At 40.2% G+C, this 19921-nt stretch overlaps 1 protein-coding gene and 1 pseudogene across 4 annotated transcripts in view; one reads left to right on the top strand and one right to left on the bottom strand.

The window, feature by feature from the left end:
• Positions 1–19921, bottom strand: part of PIP5K1B (phosphatidylinositol-4-phosphate 5-kinase type 1 beta) — a 306505-nt gene that overhangs the window by 205365 nt on the left and 81219 nt on the right. The window lies entirely within an intron of this gene.
• Positions 10866–19277, top strand: LOC100425068 (AP-3 complex subunit mu-2-like; annotated as a pseudogene). Its single transcript, XR_013404871.1, has 2 exons — positions 10866–17100; positions 17217–19277. The product of XR_013404871.1 is annotated as an AP-3 complex subunit mu-2-like (transcript).

Here is a 19921-nt window from a genome sequence, read left to right as displayed (position 1 = left end):
TGGGAGGGCCCCTGTATCTTCGCAATCCATTCAGCATTCACTTGAGTTATCTGCAGGAGTTTCTCGTCCTTACAGCCAAACTCTCCTTGACTAAGACAGAAAATATTTTATCAATAAGCTGCCATAAGCCTAGCAGAGGTCATCGCTCCAATCTCCACTTGTCACTACCCCCTCTGGAGAGCCACACCCTATGTGACACGTGATGACAGCTTGGTGGTCACGGGAAGAGGCTCTGGTGTCACAACACTGCCCAGCTTCACTATTGACTCTACCGCACACCAGTTGTACGGCATCCTCAAGTGGCTTAACCTCTGTGTGCCTCAGTTTCCTCAATTGAAAAACAACAAATAACAGTACCTCTCTCACAGGGCAGTTGTTAGTAATGTCCAAGATTTACAGCACTCCAGTGTTCTTGGCACACCTTACGCAGTCCCTGTATTCAGCATTGTGATAACTATTTTTAGCTACTCTCATCAGAAAGAGCACCCCAAGACAAGAGTGGACCCTCACTGCCCTCCCAACCTTCTCGTGGCTACAGGAGAAATGCCAGGTATTCAAGGCCTTGCAAAGTGTGGTGCTCACCCTCTGCTCTGGCTGCTCCTCTGCCATTCTTCCCGCCCTCAAGGTGAAGGAGCCTCTGCATACAGGGCCTGCTGTGCCCCACGGGCTCCCTCTCAAGTCTCAGAGGGCGCCTTCCTCTGCAAATGTGGCAGGTGCTCTGACAGCCTCTTGCCTGCACCAACAGTGTTTGTTCTACCTGAGCTAGCCTCTCCAGGGCTGTGCCAATCTCAAATGACTCTCCCTGAGGACTTCCTTGAAGAATGCAGTGCTTCCTCTGCTGTGCCCTCACAGCCCTCGGTCAACACACTTCCATTCTGGACTATTTAGGTGTTTAGGTGACCCTGGACTGCATGTGCTCTCAGTCTTATCAATAATCATTATCACAGCCAATGCATATGAAGCACTCCTTTGTGCCAGGCACTCAGACAAGTACTACAGGAATTAACTCATTTAATTCTTCCGACAACTTCAAGTAACAGGTTTCTGTTATTATCCTCATTGCTTGGTTGCAGAGGAAAATGAAGGCAACAGAGAGGTTAAATAACTTGCCTCTAGCTGGGTGAAGTGGCGCACACCTGTAGTTCCAGTGCTTTGAGAGGTCAAGACTGGAGGATCACCTGAACTCAGGAGGTCAAGGCTGCAGTGAGCTATGATCATGCCATGCACTCCATCCTGGATGACAGAGTGAGACCCTATCTCTCAAAAAAAAAAAAAAAATTGAAAACTAGAAGAATAAAACATATAAATAACTTGCCTGAGGTCATACAGTTGGAGCCAGGATGGGAATGCTGTCTCAGTTCCAAAGTGGCTCTTACCCTCTCTGCTAATACTGCCTATTTGAAGACTTCGCTTATTTCCTTAAGTCCACTACCTGACAATCTCTGCATCCTGCCCCCTGCCTCCCAGAGGAATGGTGGGCCCTTTGTTTCCTGCCTTCCCACCCGTAAACTGTGAGCGTCCATACCCATCCTTGTCCCTCTCTGATGCACAGCTAAGGTATGTTCTCTGCTAACCACAACTCACACCTGTCTGGAGCTCTATCAGATATTCTTTTTCCTGAATCGACTACTTCCTCTCATCTGGCTCTTCACCCTGAGAATATGAGCATGTGAACTCCTTCCTGAGACCCTTCCTCCTGGCTCCTGAAACTTCTTCTTCACCCTGATGCTCCCTCCTGGCTGCAGCATCATTCCACTCCCTTTATGCTCAAAGTCAACTCCTCAAAAGACTATTGTCCATTCTCCATCTTCACCCACACCCCTCCATACGCTCATGGAGGCACAGCAATCCGGCCTCCTGGACAACCACCCCAAGTTCACAGGTGGATTCCTCGTTGCTTCACCCAAGCAGTCATTTCATTCATGACCTTCCTCAACTTCTCTGAAGCACTGACACTGAATACCCTGCACACAGCAGGCTCTCAAATCTGTGCTGAACTGATGAATGACCAGTCCTCTTTCACTTACTGTCCCTCTTCCCTTGGCTACCTGATGTGGCCACCACTGTCATTGGTCTACCCCAAATACCCCAAATCTCTTTTCCCCATGTGCTTTATTAACAGGATCCTAGTTTTATTTAGGAAGGTAATGTTCCCAGTTAAACAAACAAGAAACTTGTATTCCCAGACATTCTAGCAGTGAGGTACCAACAGACATTTATGTCTAGAGAGACTTGTCAGAGGCAAACTCAGTTGGGACATGCATTTCTGCCACTTGGCATTTGCTCTTTGCCTTTTCTTCCACGGATGATGAACTTGGGAGACAGCATGAGCGGGGCCTCCACATATGCCTGGTTTTCCCTTCCTGGTATGTCTGGCTTTCCTCCACTTCTCTGAACACTTTTTCTTGGGCTCTCTGGCAGGTTTCCACCTCTTTGACTGTTTCTTAAATGTTCCTCTTCCTCATGGTCTTCTGAATTATTTTCTTCTCACTGCTTCTGAATAATCTCTTCCATCACCAATGGGTTTATCTGCAACCTACTTGTGATGACTCCCAAATAACTCTTTGAGCCCAGACTTTCCTGAGCTCAAGATTTATATTCCCAGCTGCTTTTAGGGTTTCTACAGTATCTCGCAGGCACTATAAATTGAAAATGCTTCAACTGCAGTTTATCATATCCCATCTTGCTCAAAGAATGCCACCATTAACACCCAGTTGTCCAAGCCAGAAATCAAGGGAACATCCCAATTCTTCCTCAATACACCATCCCCACAACCCATCAATTAAGCTCTTTCCAATCAATCTCCTTGATGTTCCTTGACTCTGAGCCATTCTCTGCATTTTCCCTTATACAAACTTCATTGAGATTTCATCATTTCTAACACAGATTGCTGCCCTAGCCTCCTAATTAGTCTGTCTTGTTGGTGAACAACATTGCTAAAGGGACTTTTCTATATGCAAATCTGTCTAACCACTCTCCTTCTTCAAAATCCTGCAACGGCTTCCCACTACTTCAGGGCAGACCTCAGAGTTTTTAGCATGGCATATGACCTCTCACGACTCTCATTTCTCCTCCCAGCTCACCCCAACACAATTGCAGCCATATGGGATGACTGTCAGCTCTCAGAATACATGATTCTCTCTGCATCTTACCTTTGTATACACTTTAATGCCTGGCATGCACATCCCCTTCACTCTCGGGCTAAGTGCTTTGTCCTCCAAGATGCAGCTCAGGCATGACTTCCTCCTATTAATCCTCTCTTACCCCTTCTGAGGCAAAGGGCAGCATCTCTTCTCTATGCTCATGTGCTCTGGGACTACCTCTATTGTGACAATTACTGACTATATTATAATCCTCAGTTTAAATTTCTTCCCTTTCTTCTACACTATTGGCCCCTTGAGGGCAATAACCTCTATCTATCTATCTATTCATCCATCCATCCATCCATCCATTTTCTATCACAGTGCCTGGCATATGGACAGACTCAAAAATGGGAAGTTTAATGTGTATATGCATATTGCTGTTGTTCTTAGATAAGCTACCTTGAGTTCAGACAGAATGTCTCATATTTAGTCCTTATACATTAAGTAGATGCTTCATACATGTTTTATTCCTTCCTCTTTTAGCATTGGATAATCAATGAATGTTCAAGCAGCAAACTGAAATGAAAAACTAAGGATGGCTATCAATTTAGTATTTCAAATACTTCCATAAGGTATCTTTTTTTGCTGTTCCAAGTTCATTTCATAAAGTTTCAGTTTCTTTGAATAGTTTCTCTTTTGGGGTAACTTTAAAAATCATTATAAATGCAACTCATATCTATTTTAGAAATACTAGAAAGAGACAGAAAATCACAAAGAAAATAAAAGGGGCCATCAATCTTCTCATCCAGAGATGCCCATCATTTATCTGGTGGGGTATCTTCTTCTAATCTGTTTTCTGTGATGGTCACACACCGACTTCACTATCACCTGCTTCCAGACTGGCACAAGGGCTGAAATGGGCTGTTAATATGCTGGGACAAACCCCCGTCATTCATTCCATCAGAATTCAACCTAACAGTCAAAACAAAACAAGGAGAGCCTGTGTGGTGGCCACTTTAAATGATGAAGGCTTCTTAACCTGAGATTGGGCTTATTTTGGAGCATGCTGTTCTTTGGCTTCAAACCATACTCAGGTGTGTCTTCTGGACTTTCCCTTATATCTTTGATGAGATTCGGTCCAGCCTGACCAAATGTACTTCTTTCAAGTGGTATATTATATTCAGAGAAGGAACTGTGTAATCTTGTTATTAAACTCTGTCAATTCCCATTGTTTTGAAAGTAGGAAAAAACAATCCCAAATCTTTAGTTTTGGAATATATTTCAAATCTCTCCCACCTGGCAGGGTGCCTCAACACCCACCACTGTGTGGATGTCTCAGTATTACACGTACCCTCTTTTCTCAGCATCAAGGAACAGCATAAACCTATAATTCTTAAATTCAGCCCAACTGAAAGAAATCCAGGAAGTATCTAGCATTGTTGTGATTTTTAGCAATCCAATAGGAAAAAAAAGAAATTGTGCCCTTTACCTAGTGTTAATACCACTAAGTCCCCCTGGAATTCTAAGTTCTCTCATGCCCGGGCTTGTTATTTTCCCTTGGACAGCCCTCCTCTGAGAATTTTCAGCAGAATATAAAGGACTATATCCTGGCTCAAGCAAAGCACCCTCTCCAACCCCTCCTCACACACACAATTTAAATTTGCCTTATCAGAAGGAAGGCAGAGGCATCTGGGAACACAGCAATGGGTTAAAATATCTACAGACCAATCTACCTGTGTGGTAGCAGCAGGTGCTGACTCAGAGCGGTCTGAGAGCCCTAGGAATGGACATGGAAGCCTGCAACCCGGATCAACACTTTTCCTATCTGGGATTTCTATATAAGGGGGAGAAGAGATGCAAGCACAGGGAGACAGCTGCTCAAAGTATTCCGACATTTGGAGTGCTTACAGCTCAAGTTCCTCAAGAACTTAACAGTCATAGAGAATTTGGAGCAAGGGTACCTTGCGTGACCTCACGTGACCTTGGGCAACCTAGGACACCTTTGTCTGAATGACAAAAAGGTACCCTTTCTGACTTAGCAAATACCTAAGGCCTTGTACCTAAGGCCTTGTAGAAAAATGAGAAAAAGATACTCTGGGCAGACTTAACCCTGCAAAGAAAAAGGCCCCTTTTCAACAGCAGATACAGAGCATGGCAGCTGTGAATAGGTTGGAAATCAGCCTCCATCTACCCCTCAGTGGAGCCCCTTTGTGCACTGCATTAACTGTAGAATCACACATAAAGCCCCGACATCCTCTTGACATAGACTTTATCCATGGACGATTGACTGGGATGGGTCTTCAAGGCCTTCTTACATCAGGAGGAAGGAAATGGTGAGGTCTGTAGAACCCAAGGTACTTCAAGCTACCCATGTTTCATCTCCAGGCCACAGAAACCAAGGAAAACTGGAATACTCATCCATTTAACAAACACCTGGGCATGTGCAGACCCTGTCTAGATGCTGGATGAAAAGCATGGTACAAACCTCAAGGACTAGCATTCCAAAGGAAAGGTCTACCCCCAACATTCGCAGAGCCCAAGCAAGAGAAAAAATGGTAGCCACATACCACATGCTGTGTGTGAGGCTTCTCCTCACTTGCTGGCCCAGACTGGGCACCTGCTGCCCACAGGTATCTCCACTAGCCCCTTCACCGTCACTATTTTCAGTTTCTCAAAGGAACCTGATATGGAAAGGCCAGGCTCATGTATGTCTTCTTTGGAGAAATATCTATTTAAGTCCTTTGCCTATTTTTGCCTATTTTTCAATCAGGCTCCTTATTTTTTCTTTTGCTATTGGGTTATAGGGGTTCCCTATATATTTTGAATATTAACCCCTTTTCAGATGTATAGTTTGTTAATATTTTCTCTCATTCCATGAGTTGCCTTTTCATTCCGTTGATCATTTCCTTTGCTCTTGAGTTTGATATTGTTCTAGTCCTATGTGTCCACTTTTGCTTTTGTTGCCTGTGATTTTGGTGTCATATCCAGGAAATTGTTGCCAAAACCAATGTCATGAAGCTTTTCCCGTAGCTTTTCTCCTAGGAGTTTCACAGTTTCAGGTATTATGTTTAAGTCATTAATCCATTTTGAGTTGGTTTTGTGTATGGTATAAAAGTCCAGTTTCATTCTTTCACATATGGATATCCAGTTTGCCCAACATCATTTGTTGAAGATACTATCTTTCCCTATTGTGTATTCTTAGCACACCCATTGAAGATCAATTGACTGTATATGCATGGGTTCATTTCTGGGGCCTCTATTCTATTTTATTGGCCTCTATGTCTATTTTTATGAGGGTGCCATACTCTTCTGTTTACTGGGGCTTGTAATATATTTTGAAATTAGGAAGTGTGATGCCTTCAACTTTGCTCTTCTTTCTCAAGATTGCTTTGGCTATTTGGGCTCCTTTGTGGTTCCATATGAATTTAATTTTTTTTCTATTTCCATAAAACAGTACCATTGGGATTTTGATAAGAAGTACAACTAAGAGGACTTCATTCTTTTGCACAACTGTTGTGTACCCTGAAATTAGTCACTGATGAATAGAAGATATGTACTATCAATAGAGAGTTTCAGTATTTTCAATTATACTCCAAATGCTTTTTAAAATTAAAGCCAACATATTGATGGAAGGTGTGGTTATCTCAAATACAATTTTAGCTGCATCCAGATTTCCCTAGCTTTGAACTTACATATCCAACTGACAGCTCCCTTTAGAATCCTCACAAGCATATTAGAGATAGGTCCTAAACAAAACTCAAACACCTCTTTATTTCTGCCCCTGCAAACTTTCTCATCTCATTCAATGTCACTTCATTCCCATTTTTACTCAAGTCAGTAAACTTCATTTACAAAAATCAGTCATTCTTGATTTATCTCTCCTTCTCCTTAGTATGCCCTCCCCCAAATCTTGCTGATTTCTCAAAACCATCTTTTGCCCTCCCTCCTAATTTGTACCCCTCAGCCCAGTCACCAATATCTCTTGCCTAGACTAACATAACATCCTCCTACTTGGTCTCCCTGCTTCCATTCTCCACAAGGCAATAATGGTCTTAAGAAGGAAATCAGTTCAGGTTAGGCCTTGTGTAGAACCCTTTAATGTCTTCTCATGGTGTCAGAATAAAATCCAGACTTCTGACCTTGCCCTATAAGACCTTGTGTGGTCTGTTGCCTGCCTGGCTCTCCATGCTCATCTGATGCCATGCTTCCTCTCGCTCATCAGCCTCCTTTCAATTCCTCAAGTGCATGCACATGCCTCCCCCTTGCCCATGATGATTCTCCCTGGCCACTCTACCCAAAGCAGGTGCTTCTCTGTGGTTCAAATTCTCAGTCCATTGTTTATTTCCTTCCTAACATTTATTGTAACTGGCGATGATTTTACTAACTACCTTTTATTTTTTCTGTCTATTTGCTCTCACTATAATGTAAACTCCATGAAGCCAGCAGCTTAACATGTCTATTAGGAACTAGAATGAAAGTTAATTCAGTTCAATGTCCGGTCCATAGGGTCTATAGTAAGTGCTCAAGAAATATTTACCAAGTGAACAATCTTACAACTATCTTAGAAATTCACCCCAATTATTGCTGTCCAGACTTCTATCAATTAGACTTCTAAAGCATAAACGAAAATTCCTTTCTTATAAGACAAACTCAAAACTTTCATTATACTTTGAGGACGTTTAATTCAAATCTGGGCTCCAATAGATATTTTCCTCAAATATTCACATTGGCTATCAAGTGGAACTCCATGGGGAATGAAAAAAAAAAAAAACCATCATGGATGCAAATTCAATTATTAAAAAAATAATAGCAGTAGCATAACAGTACTCATGCCTTAATGTGGAAAATATTTAAATAAGATCATTATGGCTCTCTCACAACATATCTATTTAGTCTAAACTTCTGGTTCCTTTCCACTATAAATCTACTTTGTTTGAAATCTCAGAATGTACAGCCCAAGACTTTTCTAATGCTAAAACAAAACAACAACAACAACAACAACAACAACAACAACAAAGCACAGTGATCTTTATCATATTTTGGAGTATTAATTACTAACAACACAAAAAATTTAGCAGATAATTTGAACTATATGTTATTCATCTATTCTTTCTTCCAAACTCTTTGTGAATCTGTAGCCATAATTTCTAAGCAATTAAATCCAAGACAGGAAAATAGTATGTCACTGAGACAAGAAGTAGTTACAAGAACTCCTTAGTAAACCATGTCCATTTCATCTGATTTTTCAGGGTCAAATCGTTTAGTAATTTCCTAAAAAGGAATAAACAATGAAGATTTTTAAAAACTCAGAAATATTGAAAAATAAAAACAATTAGCAAACACTACCACCATCACCAACAAAAAAAATGAACCCAATACTTACTCCAAATGTTTTAAATCAACATTGCAATTCTTGTGTGCTGGAAATTCCTAGAATATACTCTGTTCTTTGCACATATTGAATGAAACTCATCATGCACCCCTTGTCTCCCGGGGGAATGCCTATCTACTTATCAACCTGCTGAAGAGTTGCTTCCTCTGTAAAAACCTTTGCATTTCCTTCCTCTGGGTTCCTGTAGCATCTTGGACATATGTCTTTTACACAGCAACAAATAACCACAAAGCATTGTAGACATTAAAAATATATGTGTGTACCACACCAAGAGCAACTTAAGGACTTGTCCACTCGTCTTCGTAAGCCCAGGCCCCAGCACAGTGCCAGGTACATAGTAAGTATTCATTCACCAAACATTTATTGCAAAAATGAGCAACTCATCTCTTTTATTCCTTTTCCTAACATCTATATATATGGTCACCATATTTTATAACCCTAAAACTGATAATCATGATGTCATAAAGGGTTTTGGTGTCATTTTTAGGTGCATAAAATAGAAATATGCTAGTTTTGATGTCCAAATACTGGAATTTCTAAGATGTTTCAATGGGCAACTGGAGGCAATATTTGGTAACTAACCTAGAAAACATGTGATCTCAAGTTGCCACAGCTATGAAAGATGGAAACGGTGGTGACCTTAAATCTGTGGAATAGATATCTAACTCTGGCTTCTTCCTCATCTCCCCACTCCCTATGCTCCAGCCTTTCTTTCATTCAAATGACACAATGGTAAAGATCACTGACTTCCCAGCAACCTCACTAGCCATGAATTACAGGTTGCTCTGGTTGAGGAGAAGACAACCTCGGAGCACCAATTGCTGATGACATTATCAAAACTCTCTAGTTTTGATCAAATGAGGAAAATGCTATCTTACATTCATGAAAAAACCTGAAATGCAGATTATTTTCAGAAAACTACACTTTTCTTTTTTTTCCAGTCACACACAGGAGCTCCAAACATGACCATCAAATAAATAACAAAACTGGTTCACAAAGGAATGTTTTAAGAATGAACAAAATTGAATTAGGTATTTTATATTGGCAAATCTAAGAAATGTTTATGGTCTTTAAATTTTAAAAGTTTGTTCAGATGTACATCAGAACATTGTAACTGAGGAAAAAATCAAAAATAAACTAAAGAGTAACAGTGGATTAACTGTAGTACATCCACAGAAAAAAAATAATATGCAACTATCAAAAAAATACAAAAAAAAAATCATGCAACTATCAAAAAAATGCCAAAGCATATTTAAAACATTCGCTGTATATTACATGGGGGAATAAAAGCAGTTTATGGAGCTGAATATACAGCAAGATGCTATCGTTTTATGAAATCACATATGCATATTTAGACATAGGAAAAGCCTGGAACAATATACATGAAGTGCAAACAATGGCATCTCAGTGAAGTGTACTGCTTTTGCTTATCAGAATTTTCTACAATTTCTAAAATGAACCTGCATCGCTTCTCTCATTAGAAGGTGTAATTTGATTGTTTCAGTATATTTCGTTCTTCTAATCTTTTTTTATATGATTAAAATACATGTCTTATGCAAGTTTGCTCAAAAGTAAATGTCATTTAACTTCTTTTCCTAATTATAGAAAAGGTCGACTGACTGTGTTAAAATTAAAGCAGACTTCTGAATTCTCTAGGAAAATATGAATGAAATAGGTGAAACCCAGCAATTTGCATGAATGTTAGGAAAACTAAATGGAAAGCTCGCTGACTTCATATACCATCAAAATTGCAACATCATTTCCCTAGCAAGAGTTTTAGTCTGGAAGATTTCCTAAAGTCTAAAACATTTGCTAATGTGCAAATACTTTATGACATACATATCACAGATTTCTGTGAGCAACCATTCCACATATTTTCCCAGTGTTATCTATCACCGTTAATAAACATTCACTGACTTGTTTCTCAGTGAACTGGTATTAGGAAAGACAGAGAAACTATTGTCTCTTTCCTTCAGAAAATCTGCCCTAAAGATAGGGGTTTATTCCATACATTACATATATTCTTCGGGTTTCCATTTATTTAAGTTACCAGTTTTCTGAATAAATAACTTTATAATTTTATAGAGAATTCCTTTCTAATCCTCACTACTTTTTGTGATAAGAACTACTCCCATTTAACAGATGAAAAGACTAAGACACACAAAGATTAAGCAATTTGCCTAAAATCAGAAAGCTTGGAAGTTAGAAGGTTAGGTGTGGAATGCAGTTCTACCAGCCTGTAGAGACACACACAGTTGTTTTAACCATTAAAACACACACACACACACACACACACACACACACACACACTCTCTCTCTCTCTCTCTCTCTCTCTCCCCCCCCCACTCTCTCTCTCTTCCCCCCTCCCTCCCTCTCACTCTCTCTCTCTCTCTAACAAAGTAAGGAGTACAGGCAGAAGGTAGTACACTGATTCAGAGGAAAACCAATACTACCTACAGCCGGAAGGATCAGAGGACATTCCATGGAGTACACAGCACTTGACTGACGTCTTGAAAGAAAGAAACGCATCATCAGGAGAGATAAGTAGTTCCAGGAGAAGGCATTTTTTCCCTGCTGCTTACAAATATGGCTTGGATGTCCCTCAGTCCTCTTTTGTAAAGGATCCAGACAGACTTCCCAACCCACAAGAAGGAACCTGACGATATTCTACGATTAGAATGAAATCTTAGCGATTCAAAGTGAGGAAAATATTGTTTCTTTCCTATCATTACTGGTCCTCTCCTCTCCCACTATTCAGCAATAATTTTACAAAGGAATAGGGAAAAATCTGCTCCTGAATAAAACCTAAGAGGACAATGAACTATTTTTTTTCTTTTTTTTTTTAATTTATAGCACTCACTGAAGAGAAAAATGTCTCGGGTTAGGAAACTGGGCCAAAGTTACAGAAATAATTGTGTCATGGGTGTGGAACTACATTTCAATTTGTAAGTGGAAAAAAGCCATCAGGAGAAATAGATGACAAGGGAATAAGATGAACCAGACAAACCCATGAAGGAAGGAAGTCAGTAAGCCCTTAGCTTGAACAGTTTACTCATGTTTGGAGTGAAAACATTTACTTACAAAATTGTTCCCTCTCACAATAATGCCAAAGAAAGAAAGAAAGAAAAGAAACTGTCATTTATCCTTGATTGTTCCCCCAAGCTATAATTATATATGTGTAAAGGAGTATTTCTTGTGAAACACTTAATACCAATCTACCAATAAAACGGGAGGAAGATGACCTTTCGCTTCAGTTCCTTTTTAACCTCAAGAATCTAGAAGAACCCACATCCTTCTTTAGCCATCTGGCTGTCTCTAGTTGTGCTCACTGTACTCTGTTTTAACTCCACTCAAGTCAGGCTCCAACTGCACAACCCCACCGCAATGACTCTCACACAGGTGACTTGTAACCTCTATGTCAATACATCCAGCGCTCAGTGATTAGACTTCATCTCACTTGTCTGATCAGCTGCAACTGACACACCAGCACTCCATCTTCTCTCACATGTCTTCTTCACATGGTTTCTAAAGCGCCGTGCTCTCTTGGTTTTCCTACCTCTCTGATTCCTCCAGCTTGGTTTCCTTTTCCTGATCTTTCAATGTTATAGAATGCTTTAAGGTTCAGTTCTTAGTCTTTTCTTTAATGACACTTTTCCCTTAGTCATCCCACCTACTCTCCTGACTTCACCATCCACAGGCAGATGACTCACAATTGTGTATTTCAGTCCAGCCCTCTTTCCTGAACTTGACTCAGGTATCTAACTGCTTACTTGATGCCTCCACTTGAATGTCTAATAAATATTGCTTACTTAACATATACAAAACTCAGCAGCTAATGCCTCTCACCTCCACAGCCACAGCTCCTCCCCCTGCCAAAAAATATTCTACTTCACCCATAGATTTCCATATTTCAGCTGATGGCAACTCCAATCCTTCCTGTTGTTCAGGACCCAAACCTTTCAGTTATCCTTAACTTCTCTCCCTCTTATGCCCACCTTAAATCTACTAGCAAAATCTGTTGGTCTGTCTTCAAAATATATCTAGAATTTAGCCACTTCTTCCACCTCCACTGCTACCACCCTCATCCACGCTATCATCATCTCTTACCTGGATTGCTGGATAGCCTCCTAATTGGTCCCCCTGCCTCTAACACGCCCTCAAGAGTCTAGTCTCAACACAGCAGCAGTGATCCTTTTAAAATCTAAGATCATGTCACTCCTGTGCTCAAAGCTCTGCGATGGCTCTCATCTCACCCATAAAGCCAGTGTCCTTCATACAAGATACTATGCCACCTGTGTTTGCAATAATCCTCACTATTGCTCACCTCTCTAACCCCCCCTAACTATTTTTCCCTTCAACGACTCTGCTTCAGCCATCTTGAGCTCCTGTTCCTTACACTATATGTGTATACACATACACACACACACACACACTTTGTGTGTATATATACATAGTAATTTACTTATTTTTATGTTTGGTACTGCCCCTCCTTCTACCCTGTTAGAATGTATGCAAAACGTGGGTCTGTTTTGTACACTGAAGTATCCTAAGAGACTGGCCCAGTGTGAGGCACATAATCAGTGCTTTAATCAAAATTGCTTAATGAATGAGTTTCTAGTCTCTTAGCAAACTATAAAGGGCTCAGCCATGTGACTGAACTTGTTCCACTCAGAATCTTACTACATTCCTTTCTCTTAAAAGACATGTGTGCCACAGTAAATGCTGAATAAATACTTGTTGAATGAATTTCTAAATGGCACTGTGATTGTAAATGGAAGAAATAAAATCTCACCACAAATACTGTGAAATCAACAAAACAGAAACTGTGTACCATTTGTTCATCCATTTATCCATCTATTAATTCATCTATCCAACATAAATTTGGGAAACTATAATGTGCTCTGCATTATCTCCCTGTGTTAGGGACATAAATAAAAGGCTTAGTCCCTATTTTTGCATGGGGCAAAGAGAAAAGAAACCATACAAATACAATTCAGACTATTAATAGCCTTTACAGAGGGAAGCCCTGGGAACAACAGGATCACAGAAGCAAGCACCTAACTGACCCAGGTTGTAGAGGCAGAGGCCATCAGGAAAGATGTGCCCCTTGAACTAAATTTTTAAGGAGTTAGTTAAGGAAAGAGAGTTGGCAGGGGTTGTGGAGGAAGGAGGAAGAAGATGCCACTTTAAGCAGAGGACACAGCTTGTCTGAAAGCACAGCCAGTAAGCATACACAGAAAGCACTGAACTCCAGGCAGCTCAGTTGGCTAGAGTCCTGGAATCCAGGGTATATGTTGAGGTGGAGAGGTCTTTTACTCATACTGCATAGTTTCATTTAAACTTGAACTTAAGGGGTAGTCATTACAGTTGCATTTTCAAGTTCGCATTTTAGAAACATCTGAAAGCAAGTAGTATGGTAAACGGGGCCTTGAGAAAGACTATATAAAAAAGGTATGAAATTTAAATTCAGAGTTAGAAATGCAATATAAATTGGCAAAGAGCATCAGGAATTTTAATTCTTGACTCAAAGTAACCTGACAATTATAATTATATTATTTACCTTTTTTCCCCCAGAGGACTCAAAAGAAGAGAGCATTGAGGGAAAGAGACTCCAAGAAATTCTTAAACAACACACCCTGATTCAAATCCAAAACCTAAATGAAGTGAAACAAACAATGAAGAAAACCACCCTCAATGTCATTCTTTACTCAACAGGGAGCTCACGATGATAGTCCAAGAGAACATTTACAGTGCCAAAAGAAATACCCAATCCATCCATCATCCCCTCACTCCCACTCCCTCCCAAACATCTCATATTTTCCTTCCCAAAAGATACCCATACTCAACAGCTATTTGTCACTCCCAAGTTCTAATAATCCTCTTGGCATCTCAACATTAAAATCTTTCTTTGTCCTTAAAGCAAGAGAAAAGGATTGTCGAATCCCAGGAGCGATTACCTCAAACAACCATTTTACTCTGCTGGGGCACAAAAGATCTTTCTCAATTGTATTCTTTCACAACATGCCTTGCTAGCCAAGCCTTAAGAGGTTAGTTTGGTTTGGGGGACCACTGTAGGCAATTGGAAAAAAACCAGAATTATACCTGGCATTGATACAGAACCGAACTTCTGCAGGTAAACAAAAGCAATAGGTTGTGTTCTCTAGTTTCAGTCATGTTGCCTTAAAATTTGTAAATGAGTATTTTTTACATCTCCCTGAGTATTTATTCTAGAAATTCAAAAAGGAGAAACAGAAATCAGGCACAAAGAGGTCCTAGGTACAAGTACCAAATACTTACTTCTTAGGGCAGCACTTGAAACCTGGACCGCTGATGCAAAATCAAAGCACAGCACACTTTCTATATAGGTCAATAGTACCTACATAGGTATATGCATAGTTCAAGCATGATTTACAAAGCCCAAGTTTCTGTTTAAGAAAACGAAGGGAAAATTGGAAGAAAATCTAAAATGGGAGGAAAGCTAAATATGGCTCCAGGAATGCAGAAAGAGGTCCACAAGGGTGAGTGAGTGGGTGTGTGTGTGTGTGTGTGTGTGTGTGTGTGTGTGTGTGCATGCTCATGTGTGTCTGAGTATACATACACAAGACCCCAGTATTTGACATTATCTGCCTAACCTTATTCTGTTATAAAATTATTTTCACAAACAAGCAACATATAGAACAAAAAGTCACTGTTGAAGTGATTTCTAAATATTTACTAAACTTCTAAAAATAAGACTAAACTTTTGGAACTGTGACTTTTGATGGTTTTTTCCAAAATGTCTAATGTAAGTACGTGATAGTGTGAAACTGGGAGTCTAATCACCAATTCTAGAATGTTTTCAAAGGGAAGTTTTCCTTTTTTGGATCCTTTTATTCACCAGTGAGTTGATTTTTCTATGAAGCAAAGTTTTTAAAAAGTAAAGTTTCTCAAAGATTGCTCAATTCCTCTGAATTTAAATCTCTACCTCTGGGGAGAGTTTCTCATAGAGAAAGAAGAGGTAAGCATGATCCTTCTTTGAATCTTGGTGTTATATTTTTCCTTTTAAAAAATGCCACATTTTTAACTTACAGAGTTTTTTAGGAGAAAGGAGGGAAGGGAAGGGTCAAACTGGTTCTTGTCTTTGTTTCCCTAGGAATGACAATCTAGGAACAACCAAGGATACTGTATAAATTAAATATAACTGTTTATATATATGTATACATTTAAAGAAAACAAAAAAAATCTAAAATTCGTGGGATTGGTAATTTCAAATTTCAAATATAAAGTCAGTTTAAAAATAGGTAAAGCAGAGCAGGGCAGGACCTGTTCATAATGTGGAGCAAGCATCAGGTGCCCCGAGGAGTCAGGCTGGGTATTCAAGGGAGGGATACTTCAGGCTCATGCAGTAGAGGAAGATTGAGCCTGGTCTTGAAAGATGGAGTTGAAAATCTGCAGAGTCCTGAGGCTTTCAGACTGAAAAAGGCTTTCCTTTCTCACTTGACAATCACAGTCTATCATGATTTATAGACTTTTCTTGATCAACTCCTCTGAAGATATTTTCCTGGAGAAACACTGGAAAAGTGTGGTATACTGTTCTGTTTGTGATCACTTTTTTGAGGTGCAAGAATAAGCTGCTGAGGCAGAAAATGTGCCTCCAGTTATCCCTACCCCTCACCACTGTCTCTTACATGTTTACCATCACAAGACCTTTTTTTGTGGCTATGATCCAGATGGAGGTCTCCTCTCTATTTGTCACTGAGTTTCTTCACCAAGTAGTAGACACATTTCAGGATTATTTTGGAGACTGTTCAGAATTAGTGATCAAGGACAATGTGGTTGTGGTTTATGCAGCATTAGAAGAGATGCTTGGCAATGGGTTTCCAAGCTGACTCATTGGCTACCGAGTTGAATATCCTCAAAGAACTGCCAAAGTCTCCCACTATCCTTTGAACAGTTGTCAACATCATTACAGGAAGCACCAATGTGGGTGACCAACTTCCCACTGGATAACTGTCAGTGGTGCCTTGGCGAGGTACTGGGGTGAAATACACTAACAATGAGGCCTATTTTGATGTGATTGAAGAGACTGATGCCATTATTGATAAATCAGGTTCTACAATTGCAGCTGAAACCCAGGGAGTGATTGATGCTCTGTCAAGCTGATTGGAATGCCAGACCTTACACTTCCCTTCATGAACCCCAGGTGGTTGGATGATGTCAACTTCCATCCTTGTGTTTAAGTGCTGGGAATCTGAGCATATCCTTTCATCCCTCCTGATGGAAATTTCCACCTGCTCTCTTATCCTGTCAGTGCAGAGGATCTGGTTGCAATCCCAGTGTATGTCAAACATAATATCAGTTTCTGAGATAGTAGTTTACTTGTATGCTTTGGAATAATGATGGGACCCAAGCAGGCAATGGGGAAGACCATAGAGGGAGTGACAGTCACCAACCAGATGCCCAAAGGGGTACTGAACATGAGCCTGACTCCACGACAAAGGATGCACACGTTCAGCCCAGTCACAGAGATGCTGTTTTGGGATGTGGGAAAAACAAATCGCCACAAGCTACCAAGTTTAAGGAAGACCATGACTCTTCACGTTGGAGATTCCAAACCAGAACCATGGTTCTATGGAACCATTATTTCCTTCTATACACTTTAATTTTTTACCTATTACTTAAAAACAAAACAAAACAAAAAAACCAAAAAAACAAAAAACCTTCCTGATATCTTCCTCTAATACGATAAAATTAACCTGCAGTTAAGATGCAGCAGCTGATTATTTCTGGACTTAAGGTCATCTGGATATGTATGGAGAAAAGTACAAATCCTTTAACGGCATAAAATACATGACCAAAGCTAGAAAGTTCCAAGTTTAAACCTGAAGGGAGAGTTTGCAGAGGGAAGAGTCATGAACACTTTTTCAATCTTACTTATCTAAAAGTAAAAAGTATCAGCCTGTCTCCTAGGACAGTACCCTCCTGGGCCCACTCACTCCTTTTCCTCCTTAGCCTGCAGTGCTGTGGAACTAATCAAGGGAGGAAAGGGTCACCAGGGAGAACTGGACAGAACTGAAACACAGCATAACCAGTTCTCAAGGACAAGGTGTGTGATGGGGTTGGAGATACTTGATGCTTGCATAACCATTTTTAACATGGTTTCTACTGAAAAAGACCAACGTTTGCTGCTTGCTTGGTTTTAATTATCTAAAGCTGATGAAAGACTTCTTTGTTGATTTTTTAAGGTAGAAAGATTAGAAAGAAGCCGGGGGTGGTGGCTCAAGCCTGTAATCCCAGCACTTTGGGAGGCCGAGGTGGATGGATCACCAGAGGTCAGGAGATTGAGACCAGCCTGGCCAACATGGTGAAACCCCGTCTCTACTAAAATACAAAAATTAGTCAGGCATGGTGGTACAAGCCTATGGTCCCAACTACTCAAGAGGCTGAGGGAGGAGTATCACTTGAACCTGGGAGGCAGAGATTGCAGTGAGCCAAGATTGCACCCCTGCACTCCAGCCTGGGTGACAGAGCAAGATTCTGTCTCAAAAAAAAAAGAAGAAAGAAAAAAGAAAAAAGAAAAGAAAGATTAGAAAGAAAGAAAAATGAATGTTAGTCAAGGAAAGACTTGTTAAGGATCTGATCTATGCAGGAGGAGGAAAGAGGATTAAGGAAGAGTTACGAGACATCTTTAAATGAAAGATTGGCAAGAAAAGTGAATAAACTGTACTAGGAGGGATGGAAAGAAGAGTTGGTTTCTTTCGGATCCTTCTGCTCATATATAAGAAACACTTGTGCTTCTAGAAAAGGATTGAAGACTTCTTAAATTCGAGTCCACTATTGACATGAAAACCCCAGTAGAATAATATTTTCCCTTGAAGACTGTGATGATATCAGACTAGTTTTCAGACACTGCCTGTTGCTGGCCTTAGCACTTGGGTCTCACCGTCAGTGAGAAGGTGGTCTGCCTTCTTCCCATGGTGGCTGCCTAAAATGCTTCCTTCCCTAACCCAACACAATTCTACTCACTTCCCTTTATAGAATTCACCAGCCTTTTTCCTATTACCTGATCCTTCCACAGGATTTTCTAAAGAGTAGGAGAGTTTCAGAGAAGCCAGTCCGATAACCCTGAGGGCAGCCAGAGGTTGTGTGTCATGGTATTGGAGTAGAGAGGGCCGACTCATTTTCCATGAAGGTAGACATGGCTGTGAGTGATCTCACATCTGCATTTGTCCATGCTGGGGTGGTACTGGATCCCAGCCTTCTGGTCGGAAACTCTTCCATCAATTGCCTTAAGAGAATGGTTACCATGGAGGGTATGGTTGCTACTTGAAGCTGCTTGGTAAAGTGGTCACTTCCTAACAGTCTTTTGTTTTGTACTCTACTCTACCATGTATTTATAACAATAGATAGCTACTAGTCCCTTTTCATTCTAAAACAAAAAATGTCCCCTAAATCTTTGGATAAAATTAATGCTAAAGGGGAAAAATACATAAAGCTGTGGAACCATGATTTCCTTCTATACACTTTAATTTTTTACCTATTACTAAAAAAATACCTTCCTGATATCTTCTTTTAATATAATACTGTTTTAAGGAATGATTACCTATCATCTGATTCAAAGCAGAAGTAGCAGCAGCACTAGTAAAATAAAGCAAGCTGCTAAAGTTAGCTGGGAAATGGTCTTCAAGTAATTAAAAAAAAATGTTTATAATAATAATAAAAAAAACTCAAAAGGGCCAAAATTCAAAAGGAAAAAAAAATAGAAGGTAACAGGGACTTGAGAAAATGTCTGTGGTTTTCTCATCTCTTCAACGGGAATCCATAGCACCTGCCTCACAGGGTTGTCATGAGGATTTTAAACACTCATAAATGTAAAGCACTAAAAATAGTGTCTGGACCCATAGTGAATGCCCAAGAAATATTAACACATCATTATTATTATTACTGGGAAAAACTCACACTATCAGGCCGTTTAGCACTTCCTACCCAGGAAGGCAAACAGTCATAAGGGAATCACAATCTGGTGAAAATCTTGGCTGCCAAGCAACGATAGCCTTATTTCACAGAGAGCATACTGAAGACACGGCTCAAGATATCTAAAATCTGGAAGGAAGAAGTAGTCATTAGAGAAGGATCAGCATTTCTGATTTCTAGAAGGGGCCTATCACCTATAAAAAAAAGAGTAAGGCTTGTTTTCCTTTTGCCAAAGCTGGACTTGAATTAAATGGTGGACATTAGAGGGAAATGTCTGCTCACTATAAGAAAGGTTAATATCAGGAACAATTGCTTCATAAGAGGATAGCCTGCCTTGAAGGATAGTGTACTGTTAACTAAGTGTGAAAGCAGGCATTCCATCCGTCAAGGATGCTAATTGCCCTACACCTTTGTAAGCACATTGTGTGCGGACCCATTTGATCCCCACCACAGCCACCCTGCTCCACTGTCTATATTCTTAACCACCATAATT

This window comes from Macaca mulatta, chromosome 15 (genome assembly GCF_049350105.2).
Source record: "Macaca mulatta isolate MMU2019108-1 chromosome 15, T2T-MMU8v2.0, whole genome shotgun sequence".
In the NCBI taxonomy this organism is placed as follows: domain Eukaryota; kingdom Metazoa; phylum Chordata; class Mammalia; order Primates; family Cercopithecidae; genus Macaca; species Macaca mulatta.
The sequence above is the reverse complement of the archived record's forward strand: the minus strand, read 5'-3'. Positions and strand labels throughout refer to the sequence as shown.